General features: G+C 39.1%; 1 protein-coding gene across 4 annotated transcripts in view; it reads left to right on the top strand.

Annotated features, from left to right (window-relative positions):
* NTRK3 (neurotrophic receptor tyrosine kinase 3) overlaps nt 1-16495 on the top strand; it is a 774406-nt gene that overhangs the window by 304182 nt on the left and 453729 nt on the right. The gene's annotated exons all lie outside the window — the stretch shown is intronic.

Below are 16495 nucleotides of genomic sequence, written 5' to 3'. Positions count from 1 at the left end.
CCCCGCCACACTATGCCCCCACCCCTTACCACTCCTCCCTAGTAGCGAGGGTGGCACTGAAACACTGTGTTCACCTAAATTTGGATGCAAGGGCATTTAAAAAGTTACAAACTGGGAGTCTGTTACTTTTTAAGGTCAGCTTCTGCAATAAGGAGCCTTAATAAATGATTCCCAATTTTTTGTTTTGCTAGAAAAGTCCTTAGATTATAAGCTGATCACTGGGTGTCCTGCTGCTGAGATCCCCAACAGCAATCTGTATGGAATCTGCCTTCAATTGCTCAATTTCTCTGTAGCGCAACAAGGAAAATGTAGCATTACACAGTTTTTATCTAAATCAATAGGCTATATGTGTAATGTGCAGGCATACCAAAGTCCTCCGAAACTAGAGGCACTATTTGTAGCCTCTCTGGCAAATGACAATACTAAATGTAGGACTTTTCTTTGTCAACTCAAAATTACTTTATGAGATATTTGATCATGGGTTTTGTAAATCGGGCAACTCTTTATATTATTCACAAACAATCCAGTAGTAGTGGTGTGTACAATATTTACAGCAAAGTACTTAACAGCTGTTAATAGTGGATTCCAAAATCTTGAACTGAAGAACACTGAGCCTGCAAATGGAGAGAAAATTATATCATAAATGGTAAAAAGACGATAAACATCTGAGAAAAAAAAGTTTTTTTTTCTTCTTCTCGGGAATGGTAATTTTTCTGATATTTCAACTCCTAAAAGCTTTGGCAATGTAGAAGAAAATAATGCTCTCAATACTATTGGCATCAGACTTCATAGTTGGGGGCACGTTCAAAAATAGTTGATGCCATTAACTTTAATAGTCTGTGCTTTGCAGTGCTTTTCCAGCCAATTTGTCACTGAGCTTTTTAAGCACCTGCAATTTTAGAGATCACTTGAGATGCCTCCTATAACCTTTTTAAGATATAAAGATCTCTTTGACAGGAAAATAAAGGTTTCCGAATGAACACTTATTTCAAATAATAATTGGATGTTAAATCAATTCTATATTTCACTAGCAGATATTGAACAAGTTTTGAGATGTTGTTGAATCAACATATGAGATATGAAAGAGTGGTCTGAGTGTCTTCTCGGGATACTGACCCAATCATCATACATCTATCTGTAGATTAAAAATGGTTTCAAAATATGGTTTGTCAGATATTTTCTCAGAGACTAAAAATGTTTTGCTTTAATTAGAAAAGTCTCAAGAAATTATTAATGTAATACAAACCATCTACAGGGTGGGCCATTTATATGGATACACCTTAATAAAATGGGAATGGTTGGTGATATTAACTTCCTGTTTGTGGCACATTAGTATATGTGAGGGGGGAAACTTTTCAAGATGGGTGGTGACCATGGCAGCCATTTTGAAGTCGGCCATTTTGAATCCAACTTTTGTTTTTTCAATAGCAAGAGGGTCATGTGACACTTCAAACTTATTGGGAATTTCACAAGAAAAACAACGGTGTGATTGGTTTTAACGTAACTTTATTCTTTCATGAGTTATTTACAAGTTTCTGACCACTTATAAAATGTGTTCAATGTGCTGCCCATTGTGTTGGATTGTCAATACAACCCTCTTCTTCCACTCTTCACACACTGATGATGTCCCACCACATTATGGGTGTCAGGTCCGAGCATTCCTAGATGAACAGTTTCCTGGAAAGTGGATTGGTCGTCGTGGGCCAGTTGAATGGCCCCCAAGGTCTCACAATCTTACCCCCTTAGACTTTTATCTTTGGGGTCATCTGAAGGCAATTGTCTATGCTTGTGAAGATATGAGATGTGCAGCACCTAAAACTACGGATACTGGAAGCCTGTGCTAGCATTTCTCCTGCGGTGTTGCTATCAGTGTGTGAAGAGTGGGAGAAGAGGGTTGCATTGACAATCCAACACAATGGGCAGCACATTGAACACATTTTATAAGTGGTCAAAAACTTGTAAATAACTCATGAAAGAATAAAGTTATGTTAAAACCAAGCACACCGTTGTTTTTCTTGTGAAATTCCCAATAAGTTTGATGTGTCACATGACCCTCTTCCTATTGAAAAAACAAAAGTTGGATTCAAAATGTCCGACTTCAAAATGGCCACCATGGTCACCACCCATCTTGAAAAGTTTCCCCCCTCACATATACTAATGTGCCACAAACAGGAAGTTAATATCACCAATCATTCCCATTTTATTAAGGTGTATCTATATAATTGGCCCACCCTGTATTTCTGAATGCAGTTGTTTTCTACTGCAATTTTAAGTTATTTAAGTGCTCCTCAAAAGTCTATGAGCCTAAGGACCCTTTTATATGGGCAGATGGACCATCATTGGCTGCTCATTGAGCCTCAGAGTATCAATCATCCCTTTGTTATGGAAATGAACCAGTGCTAGGACGATCATTCATCCCCATACAGATTCATTGTTTGTGAGCAGCAAATCCCTGCTTACATGCGCTGCCTGCAAATGATGATTTAAGATGCTGCAAGAAAGATGCAATAACCTTAAAAGCGAATGTTTGCTTGTTAGTTGGGTGATCAGGAGCATCTTTATATAGGACAATTATTAGGAGCAAGCATTCATGCAAACATTCATCCCCAATAATTTTCCCAATACTTGACTTTTGTAATAGGGCCATTAATCAAGTATATCAAAGTAATTCTGCTAGATAAGGGGCCCATGGCCTATGTCCATGGGCTTATATCACTCTTTGTCTGACCTTGGCAAACTTCTCATAGATTTCCAATAGTCATCCATGTTATTTACTTGGTTAATATTAGCATTTCTCTATTTGGGTATCTTGTAGATGACCTAAAGTAAAGAAGTGCTCTATAGTGATGGATGATGTTTAAAGCAAGAAGCTACAGTAAAACTCAACTCTATTAATTCTGTAAGGCTATTCTAGATAGTCTGCCAACTAAAACAGTACATAGGCATCTTGATGCATAGGATCCTGTATCACTGAGTAATTTCCTACTAATCTGATATTCAAATAAAAAACTAAACTAAAGCCATAATATTCCCTTAAAATGGAATTGTTATTAAATATCCATTATAATAGAATAAAAGACAACAGGATCCACCAATATATCTTACAACCGGATGTTAGGACATTTAATTATTCGCAATTCATAGTAATCCATTAATATACAGTAACTCATATAGCACAATGAATAAATAAGGCAACTATCATATAACAGCAGTAAGGCTACTTTCACACTAGCGTTTTTTCTGGATCCGGCAGGGTTCAGCAAAAACATTTCCGTCACTGATAATACAACCATCTGCATCAGTTATGAACGGATCCGGTTGTATTATCTTCAACATACCCAAGATGGATCCGTTATGAACTCCATTGAAAGTCAACGGGGGACGGATACGTTTTCTATTGTTCCAGATTGTGTCAGAGAAAACCCATCCCAGGACGGAAAGCAAACAGCAGAATGCTGTGGTTTGTTCTCCAGTATTAGAATGTAACAGAATGCATTTTGGAGCATTCCATTCTGTTCAGTTATGTTTTCTCCCCATTGACAATGAATGCAGACAAAATGGAAGCATTTTTTGGGGTATTGAGACCCTATGACGGATCTCAGTGCTGTACGGCGATCCGTTGCCATACAGAATTAAAATGGACAGCCTCTGAGGCGGAATTAGCTATTCGCAAAATCTTGGGAGACTTCATTGAATAACTTTGGTATTTAATTTTTAAAAAGGAGAACCAACCTCAGGACCAAAGCCTAGTTTGGATCCAAGTTTTAAAGAGGACCTTTCACTAGAATAAAAAATCTAAACTAAGCATACAGACATGGAGAGCGGTGCCCAGGGATCTCCCTGCACTTACTATTATCCCTGGGCGCCGCTCCGTTCTCCCAGTATAGGCTCCGGTATCTTCATATGTTTGGCTCAACTGGGTGGAGCCTGCCGGCGTCTCCTTCTCCCAGGCTGTAGTGCTGGCCAATCGCAGCGCTCAGCTCATAGCCTGAGAGTTTTTTTGAAGTATTAATCCAAAGTTTTGAACGAAGAGACTTTAGATGTAGCATAACTGAAGTTGTTCAAAAAAGTCTGGCGAGACTTCGCAAATAACTAACTTCACCTCATCGGAGGCTATACATTTTAATGCTATACGGAGACGGGTCTTCGTACAGCATTAATTCGAAGTTTTGAGCAAAGCAACTTCGGTTCTATTATCCGAAGCTTGCTTTGCTCATCGCTAGTCCTCACGTCTGGTTGCAGGATATATTATAGATTGTTGTTTATTGTATTTTAATGGATATTTAACACAAATTATTGGGGTCATTTCTCAAACTAGTGTAAAGTAGAACTGGCTTAGTTGCCCATAGCAACCAATCAGATTCCACCGTTCATTTTCCAAAGGAGCTGTAAAAAATGAAAGGTGGAATATAATTGGTTGCTATAGGCAACTAAGCCAGTTCTACTTTACACCAGTTTGATAAATGACCCTGTATATTTTATTTTAATTTTTTAACCTATAGTATTTAGGAATCCATTTTATCTGTAAATTTTAAAGTGTAACTGTCATATTATTTTTTTATTTGCTAGTTTATTAGAGCTAGGCATGTATACCTCAGTTAGTCTGTCAATGATTGTCAAAAGATCTGTAATTACCTTATAACAGCTTTCATTAATGTCCTCTGTCCCTTTTCACTGCTCCCTTAAAAGACCATTGCTAGGGCTTGTCTGTCTTCCTTTTAGTATAAACAGAAGACAGAGGGGCGATCCTTCACACTTCATGCCTGCATTAGGCTTCAGAGTGAGGAGGCGTGTCTCTCAGTACTCCAATCTGATTGGCTGGCAGGGAGCTGCTGGCTACAGCAAGTGTGTATGGGAAGTGAGGGAAAGCATTTTTGGCCTCAGAGAAATATGTCCTCATATTGTAAATGTTTAAACAGCCATAACTAAGGGAAAAAAATCAAGGAAAACAGTGGTATGTGAAGAAACTAAAAATTGCTTTATGCATAATGTTGCTGAAGCAGTAACATTTTTGATGAAAACACGACAGTTACCCATAGGAAGAGAAAGTGAAATCTAATATGATATTTAGATTATATTTTTAGTGCTGGAGTAACGGTCATGCCGAGCTGTCAGTCATAAGTATCCTGTATGCTGTGCCATTTGTCTACAGAAGCACAGTGGTGAATTATTATTTGCCGCTAATGCACCAAAATATGACACAAAAGCAGATAAGTAGAACATCACTTTATCACCTAAAATCAATACTAAGTGTTGTTATGCAAAAAAAAACACACATAGAATCAATTGTGCTACAGATCGTCCTCACAGCCATAATCAATATGACCTCTACGGTATGGGAGAAAGATGAGCGAAATCCGGTTCTCAGCTTGAGCAACGCTGATTCTTCATTACATAATGTAAACAGCAGAAACTCTCCTGGTGCTCTCAGCGGGACAAATGCTACCTTTAATGACAGAAGAAAAACACCTAAGGAAGAGACATTACTGCAGCACACATGAGAAGAGACAAGCAAAGCCCAGGAGTAGCAGAGCTGACAGAGCTACTCTTTAGAAGAAACAAGATGTCTCCAACACGCAACTAAGTCTATCACGGTACTGCAGTTTCAAATTAGATGATTTAGGTGACCTTGTAGAGGAAGGCTCGCTGGGTTGTCTATGCAGTAAAGGCACACACTAAAGGCAAAGTCTGAGGAGACGATCTAAACGAAACTGTGCATCACAATCATGGGCCATAGTATAGAACTTATTGCAAACCCCTTCACTATGTGACACATCTTATGCATTGTTCTAGGAAGGTGAACCATAAACTGAAATATACTGAGGAATGTTATTACATTGTAAAGAGAACATGCTTTGTGGTCTTGGCATACTGGGTTCTATATATTTTTTTTAAAGATGTTTTTCTACTGGCAAAATATGAAAAATGCTCCAACCTATGAAGCATATGAGTACAAGGCAAAAATATCAAGTGTATAATATTTTATATTTGTATAATAAAGCTGTTAGTATTCCAAAAAAATTGGTATCAGGAAAGCTTTGCAGAGGAGGCTTCTAGCATTGTATAGTTGAATAGTCAACTGGACTGAGCACTCTCCCACACCTGTATCTCTTTAAAGGAGTTGTCCAAGATTTTTATATCTGGATAGATTATCAATATTGGATTGGCAGGGGTCCAACTCCTTGCACCCCATGCCTATCCACTGTTTGAAGAGGCCGGAGCGCTGTGGCCTCTTCATAGGCCAGAGACGTCATGTTTATCCAACTCTATCCAATGGATGACACTGTGCTTGGTAACTTGCTAGTAGTTACCCGTCATTAAAAAAAAAAAAAAAAAAAATTTAAAGTGGTTTGCTAGAACTATAAAACTGTTGATGTATCCTTAGGATAGGTAATCAATCTGACACCTGATACTGCTACCAGTCAGCTGCTTGAAGAGGCTGCAGCACTCTTGTGCGTAATGCGGCCTCCTCGCAACACATTGAGCCGAACATTGAATAGCTGCTGTACTTAGCATTGCAGACCAGGCCCATTCCACTAATTCATTTATATGCAAGTCCACGGATACTATATCTGCATACTATGCACACGTGACTAGCCCATCAGCAGTAGTCAGACTCCCTGAACTCGTGTGAGAGTGGGATGCAGATAATCATCAGTGGAGGGAGAAACTAGGTATGAAATGGGATGCTGGGAAATGTAGTTTAGGAAGGTGTCATGTGAGCTATAGTAGTAAAAATACACTTTGATCGTGGAAGGGAGGACTACAGTGCAGGAACATTTTGGAATTTTGGGCCAAAAATAAAAAAAAAACAACCTAGAGACTACTCTTAAATTTTTATTTCTCATCAGACAACCCCTTAAAGTTTCAAATTCACTAATAATAATAATAGTAGAAGCCATAATGGAATCCTTCAGCAAGTATCTTCACACAGAGCACAGTGTTCACCTTTTATGTCCAGACTGCATTTAGATTATTATTTTTTTTTATATGATATGAAATATGATATTGTATTGTATTTTACTATAAAAAATAAACCAACAATTTCCTTAGAGCTATTACATTTTACAGTGCATAGCAATAGATCTGATCCAGCCGAAGGCTCTTCTGAGTCTTCACTGTAATATATTCTGTATGTTTGTATGGTGAAAGCTAAATTTTAGAGAGCAAGAAATGTTTGAAGAAAAATCTGTAGGTTGCTATAAAGTTCATAGGAAGGGTAATCACATCTAAAGTGGCAGGTTCTGCACTTATTTGAATGACTGGAGGACAAATTTTATCATGGTCCAGGATAGGATATACAAATGATATTTCATAAGTAGAGATGGCACTTCAAGGAAAGGCAAACCGGGTTAGGATGTATAGGTCTGTGCAGGCTAATGGATTCAATTATTGCCTAAACCTTATTTCCTATTGCCTGCAATGAGTGAAATCAGAGATGACTGTCCTTCCTTATATCAAGGGTTTAGCAAGAGATGTCCTATTGTCTTCCAGCTGAGACCATAATTATTAACTTTGGGATCAAAATTACATGAGCGAAAGTTAATGAGTTGGAGAGGCATCAGTCAGCCATTTTAATTACCATAAATGAAGTAGATAGTGTCTAGTCTGACTTGTTGTCCAGTTTTCATTTGTCCTTCTTTTTTTTTTTCATTTACAGTTTACTGGGAAGGATGGTCTTATATTCTAAAATATGCATGCTCCATTATGCATAAATAGGAAAAAGGCTCCCATGATAAGGTCATAAGGGAAATGAGATGTTAATGATAGCAGTCATAATGGTTTTATTAATTTAGACAAGACGACTTTGCACATTCTTATTTGGCCTTGGTAGATTTAATTAGGTTAAACATAAAAAAACACATCACAATGTATTGTAACCTGATGGTCATTTTGTAGTAAACATGAAATTTCATTCCTAACTTTTAATGTGATTGTTAATGAAAATTGATAGGGTATGCAATCACTTTAAGGTTAGCCTGAATCCACCCTCAATAGAATGGAACCATGCTACAGTTTCCCGGCTGCCGGGGTTGGGAGCAGCACAGTTCAGAGAAACAGGAAAGGACGTATAAAGCAGTGCAATTGCAGTGAGCCCCTGTGGAGCCGGTGCAGATGATGGGAATGGTAGTGGCTTCCTTGGTGTTTTGTGCAGTGAAAAAAAGATGATGAGAAGGAATTAGCAGAGATTATAGAACAAATATAGTGAAAAACATAGCAGCACATGTCTCTTTCTGAATTCCCTACCCTGTGCTTGCACTATGGCATCTGTGTCTATAGCTGTCCACCGTATGATGCAGGTTTCTCACTATGTCCCAAACTCTGGTGATGGTGTCTTAATGTGTTTCCCACCACCTTCACCCTCAATAGAATGTGACCATGCTACAGTTCCCGGCTGCTGGGGTTGGGAGCAGCACAGTTCAGAGAAACAGGAAAGGACGTATATAGCAGTGCAATTGCAGTGAGCCCCTGAGGAGCCGGTGCAGATGATGGCAATGGCAGTGGCTTCCTTGGTGTTTTGTGCAGTGAAAAAAAGATGATGAGAAGGAATTAGCAGAGATTATAGAACAAATATAGTGAAAAACATAGCAGCACATGTCTCTTTCTGAATTCCATACCCTATGCTTGCACTCTGGCATCTGTGTCTATAGCTGTCCACCGTATGATGCAGGTTTCTCACTATGTCCCAAACTCTAGTGATGGTGTCTTAATATGTTTCCCACCACCTTGCAGCAGAGTCTTGATTGATTGCTTGATCACTCTGCTGACACAAATACTTCATAGTTTAAAAGTCTTCTGTAGCCTAGTACAATACAGTCTCTCTGAAGCAATGTTGTTCTCCTAGATGAGCTGCCTCTGTGGTAGTAATGGACTGAAGGAGCGGGAGATGGATTACATGCTCCCTCACTCCTCACTTTCCTTCCTACTCTCCTTCTAACTAGCTCTGCCCCTCCCTTGACAGGAAGTAGGACTAGCCCACTCCTACCAAGAGGAATGGAATGGCATGGTAAGTATTATTCCTGTTGCTGCACACTGCTAACTGTACCCCATCTGCTGATGAACAAAGTGTATAGAATGACATTGCAAACCACTTGCAATGGTAGTACTCCCTGGCCTGGGGTACCACACAGTGATCAGAAAAGTGAGACCCGCACCAATGATAAATTAATGGCATACCTTATATGCATCACTTTATAAGATTGGAATAACCCTTTAAGAAGTTTGCACTGGTGCCAGTCAAGATTTATTGACTTCCTTATTTCTTACATAGTGGTAACAATATTCTGCAGTGCGGTAAGTTCCATGTTATCACTCACAACAGTGCCTGTCCACAGGGCGGTTCACAATCTAATTTCACAATTACATGTATAATCCCATCAGTATGCTTTTAGAGGGTCGCTAAAAATCACCAAGAGAAAACCCACACAAACATATGAACTACATGCAGATGCTACCTCTTTGAATTTAGGATCACAGTGCTACCTAGCTGGCCACTATACTTCATATTTTAATCAGAATTAATTTTTTTATTTTTTTATAATTCAGAAATAGCCATATAAAAGTGAAATGGAGCTGGGTTTGTTATGTGGCATAACTTTCTGTTATCAGAATTTGTCATTTATATTTTTGCATATGTTACCTACTATATATTACCATGTGCCTCTCCCAGTGCTGTATCCATTGTCACAAACCATGTATTGTTATTCAGTAAAAATAAAATATTCTAATAATGTTATGTTGCTAGTCATTTCTAGTCCCTTAGCAACCTGTAGACCGTGTTATAATAAAATATTAGCACACACAATGACTGGTTTATGATCCCTTTATGAAGTTGCTTATTTGGCACTGATTCTTATTTCAGCCTGATTTTTATTTATTTATTTTTTATTTCTTACAGTGGTGCTTGAAAGTTTGTAAAACACTTCCGAATTTTCTATATTCTGCATAAATTTGACCTAAAACTACATCAGATTTACACTGGAAGTCCTAAAAGTGGATAATGATAACCAAACAAATAAGTCTAAAATTTTTGACTTGGCCATTTATTTATTGAGGAAAATGATACAATATCACATGAACGGGAGTAGCAAAATCAGGTGTGAGTGGACAACCAGTTTTATTTGAAGAAAAGTGATCAATTCAAACTATGTCCTATGCAACATGTTTGTGGAAGTGTATTGTGACATGAGCAAAGGAGATTTCTGAGGACCTGAGAAGAAGAGTTGTTGATGCCCATTAGACTGGAAAAATGTTAAAAAAATTATCCCTAAAGAGTTTGGGCTTCATCAATGCGCAGTCTGAAAGATTGTGTACAAATGGAGAAAATTCAATACTTTACTCTCTCCAAGAGTCCTTGGCCAACAAAGATCATGCCAGGATCAGGTTGTGTAATAGTCCACTTTCCATTTTTCACTCACAGACATGTGATTTTAGATTACTTTCTTCAATAAATAAATCATCAAGTCTAATATTTTGTCTCATTTGATGACTTCATGGAATTGCGTTATGGTCTGTGGTAACGGAATCCATAATGCAATTCAGCATATACCCGAACCCGAACTCGAACTTCAAAACTTGAAGTTCGCATATCACTATTCACAAACGTTTAACCACCACTATATATATATATATATATATATATATATATATACATTATTACTCTGAGCTACAGTCCAGGTTGCCTAAAGGGGGTTTCCAGGATTGCCATGTTTTTTTTAACCAGGTATGCTCCTGTAGTTCGTGACCTCATGTACGTCACTCGTCTACCGTTGCCTCTGTTACTGCTTTGACTCGCCTTTTGACAGATCACAGGAAATAAGAAAAGGTGCATGGACATGGTCATGTGACCACAGCCCAGAGTGAAAGATAGGAAAAATAACAGTAAAAGAAAGATGTTACAAAATTATAGCTACTGAAACAATGGCATGAGCCTCAGTAGAGGAACCTCTTCTCTGATGATATATAAACTGCTTAACTTCCTGTAATAAATGATTTCTGCTTTGATACTTGGCATCAGTGGGGTTCTTCCGTGCACAAAGGCAGTCAATAAGACAGCACAGCTTGTGTGCATCAAAATCAGATGGCATGAATTGTGGGGCACCTTTGGCCACAGGGTTAAGCCTGGCTGAATAATATGCCACAGGGTGTTATTGCTCGCCATGCTGTTGGGTTAATACAGCTAAGGCATGGCCATTAATTTCTGTACAATACAATCTAAATATAATAATCTGATAGGCCCAGTGAGCAGGAGCACAAAATTGCCAACTTTAGGGCATAAAAAGCATCTACCACCTCATTTGTAAGGTGGAAGGGACTAAAAGACAAACAATCATAAAGAGGCTGCATCAAACTTGCATATTCAAGGTCTGCAATAAGAAACAAGGCCGAAAAATGTCCTTTGTGCATTCATGTTTCTGGGCAAAGGTATGTCTTCCACAGCCTTCTTACGTTCATGTTTCATCCCAGGAAGGTAACAGTAATGCAGCAAAATAAAAATTTTAATTTTTGTTTTTTTATCACCTTGCAGCCATGATCAGCTAAAAAGGACAGGAGTGACATAGCTGCAATATACACACTGGGCGAGTTTTGGGCCCCTGAGGCAGTACCACCCAGGTATACTGTTTACCCTCATATGTGAAGACAAACAAATACCAACTGTCTGAATGTAGTAGTACTGAAAAGAAAACAATTCCCAAATCAATAACAGTGGAGTGGGTAGAGGTAGCGGGAACCTGAGCCAACAAGGTGTGTTGAATGAGAACCTTGGGGGTGTTAAAAACTGTGGCTTCATTGATAGCACGTAGGTCATGTAGAATCTGGTACTGAGTGGGTTTGCCCTTCTCACTTTTCTTTTTCACAGGGTACAAAAGAGTGTTAAAAGGGTGATAACCCCCTTTTTCAAAAAGTCTCAGACTGTTTAAGATACGACATCTGACTGTGCCATACTCAAAAGATACTGCATCTTCCTGGGCAGTGAGGTGCCAGTTTTCATTTCCACTTTCACAGGAGGGACTGGGAGCTTGCCAACATCTGTGGATCCAGTAGCCCACAGATCGTCTGGCAGTTCCATTTTGAGTTAATACAACGACATCGTAACGGAACAGATGCATCCTGGTGCATTAAATCAAACTGAACCGTTTTGATCTCATTTTGAGATCTGACAAATGTAAAAGCAGCCTTAGCTGAGCTCTTGCAATGCAGGAGTTATCTTTTCGTGTAGATGACCGTACAGTACCTTGTATAAAGGATAGTGCAAACTATCAGAATACAGCTATAATGCCTTCTGACAGATTTTCTGACCAATCATTGGTCAGATGACTGTTTACACACACAGATCTTTTGTTATACACACCAACTATTGGTCTGAGAGGACAGACATTGGTCAGATAATCTGTTGATGTAGTAGAGGCCTAACACAGGAATGATACAAGATCGGTAATGTAAAGTGTTTACAAGATAAAGCTAATTAACTAAGGACCTTCACTCACAACCCACTTTTTATTACCATAACTGTAGTTATAAGTAATACACAGTGGGGATCATTTACTATCCAGCAATACGCCTATAATAGGTGTATTTCTGGCGCAGATTGTTGCACAAAGACCAGGTGGGCGTGGGATGGGCAGGAAGGGCATGGTTCTGCATCAAGGAAGCTGGCTTACATATAGACTGGCGCTGGATATGCCAAAGTTATGTAAAGGCCGGCACCTCTATATAACTTCAGAGGATCCATCGTCAGCTATAGGAGTTAAGACTGATGTCTAAAACGCCGGTCTTAATAAATGACCCCCAGTATTTAAATAGACACAATAAACATTTTCTTCCTCTTTTTCAAATTATAAAAATTGTTTACTTGTTTGTTATAATGTGCAGGATAATAATAAGAGAAGGAAAAGTTTTACATTGGGGGCCCTTTCCCACCACCATCCCTCTCTCCTAGGCAGACATACTCGCCATCTTATTCATTTATTTTCTATACTAGCCCAGTTCCACCACTCTTCCTCTGTTTTCCTTCCAGAGTCTTCAGTCCTTCTGCAGGCTGCTACCCACTCTTTGCCAGCTAGGCCTCTTCCTCCTGTGCTTAGGGCATGTCCATGCGCATTCCCCGTTATTTTAAAAAAAACAGCAGCCGATGGCTGGTCACCTCAGGGTAGTTAAAGGGAACCTGTCATCAATTTTATGATGCCCATACTAACGGCAGCATAAAGTAGAGACAGGTGAGTTGATTTCAGCTATTTGTCATTTATAAGTTAAAAGTAAGTGGTTGCCTAGAACCAACATCACAACCATTGCAGACTGGGCCTGGAAAAGAGTCATAGCCACCTGAGAAGAGTCATGGTTATTCATGAAATCCTGCTCTCCCTGCCCACTTGCTGATGACTGACAGTCTTCTACCTAGTTTACTAACTCTGTCTCTAGAAGAGAACTGCCTCAGCAGATGGGTGGTCAGATAGCCAAGAGAGGAGAGAAGGCGCTCATAGGTGAGGGTAAACAGATAGATGTCCCTTCCCCCTAACCAAGATGAGTGAAGTTGCTCACCTGGTTTGGTTTGCACTGATTGTGGTGCAACCTTGGTGGAGGGAGGTTTGAAGAGTTGAGGTTGTCTGGGTTGGTGCTGCTGGATGGTGTCCGAAATAACCCTGGGCGGGGACCAAACCGCCACTTGGGTGGGTATTGGAATATATAAAAACAGGTCTCGTCTGCACTGGATACATGCGGCGAGCCAATGGACTTAAGGCGCAAATCACAACCCGAGCTTGGATACGAGATTTTTTATTTTGGAAAGACGACTCGTTTCGGGGTACTCAGGACCCCTTTATCAAGTCTGAAAAAAATATGGTTGTTACAGCAGTCTGTAGTGAATCAAAGGTGTAAATAATGTAAAAGTATAAATATACAAAAATTCATATTAATATTAATAGTTGAACAATAGCTGAAACTGTGTGTGTACATACGTGCGTACAAGCACACATACACGCATTTATATCTGTATATAGAAAATTGTGGATGGATCAATGGATGAAGACGAAAACATAAACACAAGCATAAATGTAATATATATCCATAAGTAATAGATTGGTTCAGTGTTTTGGCTGGATGATTGTTTACACAAATGATAAAATGGAGGATAAAAGTGAAAAATAGAAAATAGATAAAAAATGGGTAAAGGATATGGGTAAAATGGGTTATAGATCTAAAAAATAAATTAAAAAGCTGACACAGACCCTGTTTGGGGTATAGATAGCTGTATAGGACTGTTTCCTGGTTGTGTACGGGTCTATATGTACGCGGGAACAGATAGGGAAAAGTACATGGTTTAGAGTGTAGATGAAGGGAGTCCCTTGCAAGGGGGAGAATGATAATATTTTTTCTTTTTTCTAAAGGAACAATTATTTGAGAATTTCAACTCAAAGTAAAATGCTATCGTCTGGATAGGATTGCTAGACTTTGCTATTCTCTTGTTTGAAACTGGAAGTTGTACTGTACATGAGTGTTTTGTAATGAGACGGAATGCCTGCAGTACCTGTATCCTTGGCAACGTGAGCCCGCTGGTGCCCTCTCCTGGAGGTCCCTTTCAGAAGGAATGCTAGTCAGCGTTAATGTGGTCAATGAACGAAGTGGTGGGGATAATAAAATAATAAATAAAATAAAAATAATGTTTGGTGAGGTTTGGTAGGTCAAATGAAATGAACTTTTTTTGGGTAATGTATTTCATTTTGTGTTGGGTTTTTTTGTTTGCTTGTTGATTGGTGTGTTAGGAAATGTGTGTCTATGGTTGTGAGCAATCAGTTGAAAGTATATAGTATATGCATGTGTATACACATATACATGCACATAAATACATATATATATATATATATATATATATATACATACACACATACCCAACAGCACACAACAATATGAACATGTATTATTGGCCTGTTGCCACGTCATATAGTTATAGGTATAGGTAACCTGATAATGGGGCGTCTGGATGCTATTTGTGGCCAGTGTTCTGGTGTTGTAGTGGCTGCTGGCATAGGAGGAGGATCGGTGCTTACCTGATGATAATTGCTGGAGAGTGTCCTGTTGCGGCGCTGTTGTGCTTGCTGCACGTGTAGTGTGCAGTGTGAGGGAGCGCGCGCTATCCAGAGTTATGAGGCGGGGCTGGTGGGCAGGTGCGTGGCAGGGGTGTGTCTGTGAGGGGGGCAGTCATAGATGCCGGAGGCTGGGGAGCCCGGCTGATGTAGATGATGTGTGTTTTGCTAATGCTGCGGCTAGTGTGCAGGGAGGGCGGTGTCACAGGAGTTGTTGATGCTGCGATAAGAAGAGTGTGTTCTTGGCTGGATGTACTGATGTTGGGGCTGTGTGATAGTGGTGACCGAAATTGGGCAGATGCCTGGGGCTAGTGGGATGTTGAGGCGATGGGAGGGGTGTGTATTAAGAACTGATTTGATGGGTATTCTTATGAGAGGGAGTCACAGAAGGTGGGGATGGGAAACGATGGGAATGGTGGTATGTCAGTAAAGAGAGGTGCTGCTTGTATAGAGGTGGTACCAAGTGGCCCATCTGATGAGGGGAAGAAGGAAGAATATATATATATATATATATATATATATATATATATATATACATATATATATACATATACACATGAAAAACATATATGAAAATATATTTTAAGAAAATATATGTGTATACAATTGATAGTGAGGAAAAAAAAGGAAAATAAAAATAAAAACAAAAATATAAATAATAAAAGAAAATAAATGTAAAAAAGAAAATATAAAAAGGAAGAAAATAAAAATGAAATAGAAATAAAAATAAAAATAAATATAGAAATAAAATAAAATAAAAATAAATAAATAAAAATAAAATAAAAATAATAATAATAAAAATAATAATGGAGAATAATAGAGAAAATCTTAAATGAGGGTTGGTGGTGAGGGGTGATAGGTTGATTGGTTCGGGTGGGTAGAGCTGTAAGGGTCGTATATGCACGGGATGGTGATATTAGAAGCACTGGTTTTCTATGCTTTCATTGAGTCCGTTGGGTTCAAGCGTGTTGAGCTTGAAGATCTAGAACATCTCGGGTCTTTGGAGGGTTCTGTATCTGTCCGGGCGATTGGCCTCAATATGTTCCAATGGAGTGATGGACAATTTTGAGGGATCCTGGTTATGGGTGGCTAGGTAATGTCTAGAGACGCTGTGTTTCAGATATCCTTTGGTGATGTTTGACCGATGTTTGACAGATGGGTGAGAGTGCAGGAGATTATGAATAACCATGACTCTTCTCAAGTAGATTTGACTCTTTTCAAGGCCTGTGCTGCAATTAATATGATGCTGGTTCTCGGCAACCACTAACTTTTAGCTCATGAGTGACACATCGCTGACATCAGCATTTCTGTCACTATTTTATGCTGCCTTCAGTGAGGTCAGCATAAAGTTGATGACAGGTTCCCTTTAAGGCACCTCCCCATATGAAAAGGTACTTGAGAAATTGATTACCTAC

This window comes from Bufo gargarizans, chromosome 2, assembly GCF_014858855.1.
Source record: "Bufo gargarizans isolate SCDJY-AF-19 chromosome 2, ASM1485885v1, whole genome shotgun sequence".
Lineage (NCBI taxonomy): Eukaryota > Metazoa > Chordata > Amphibia > Anura > Bufonidae > Bufo > Bufo gargarizans.
This window is presented reverse-complemented; position numbering and strand designations above follow the sequence as displayed.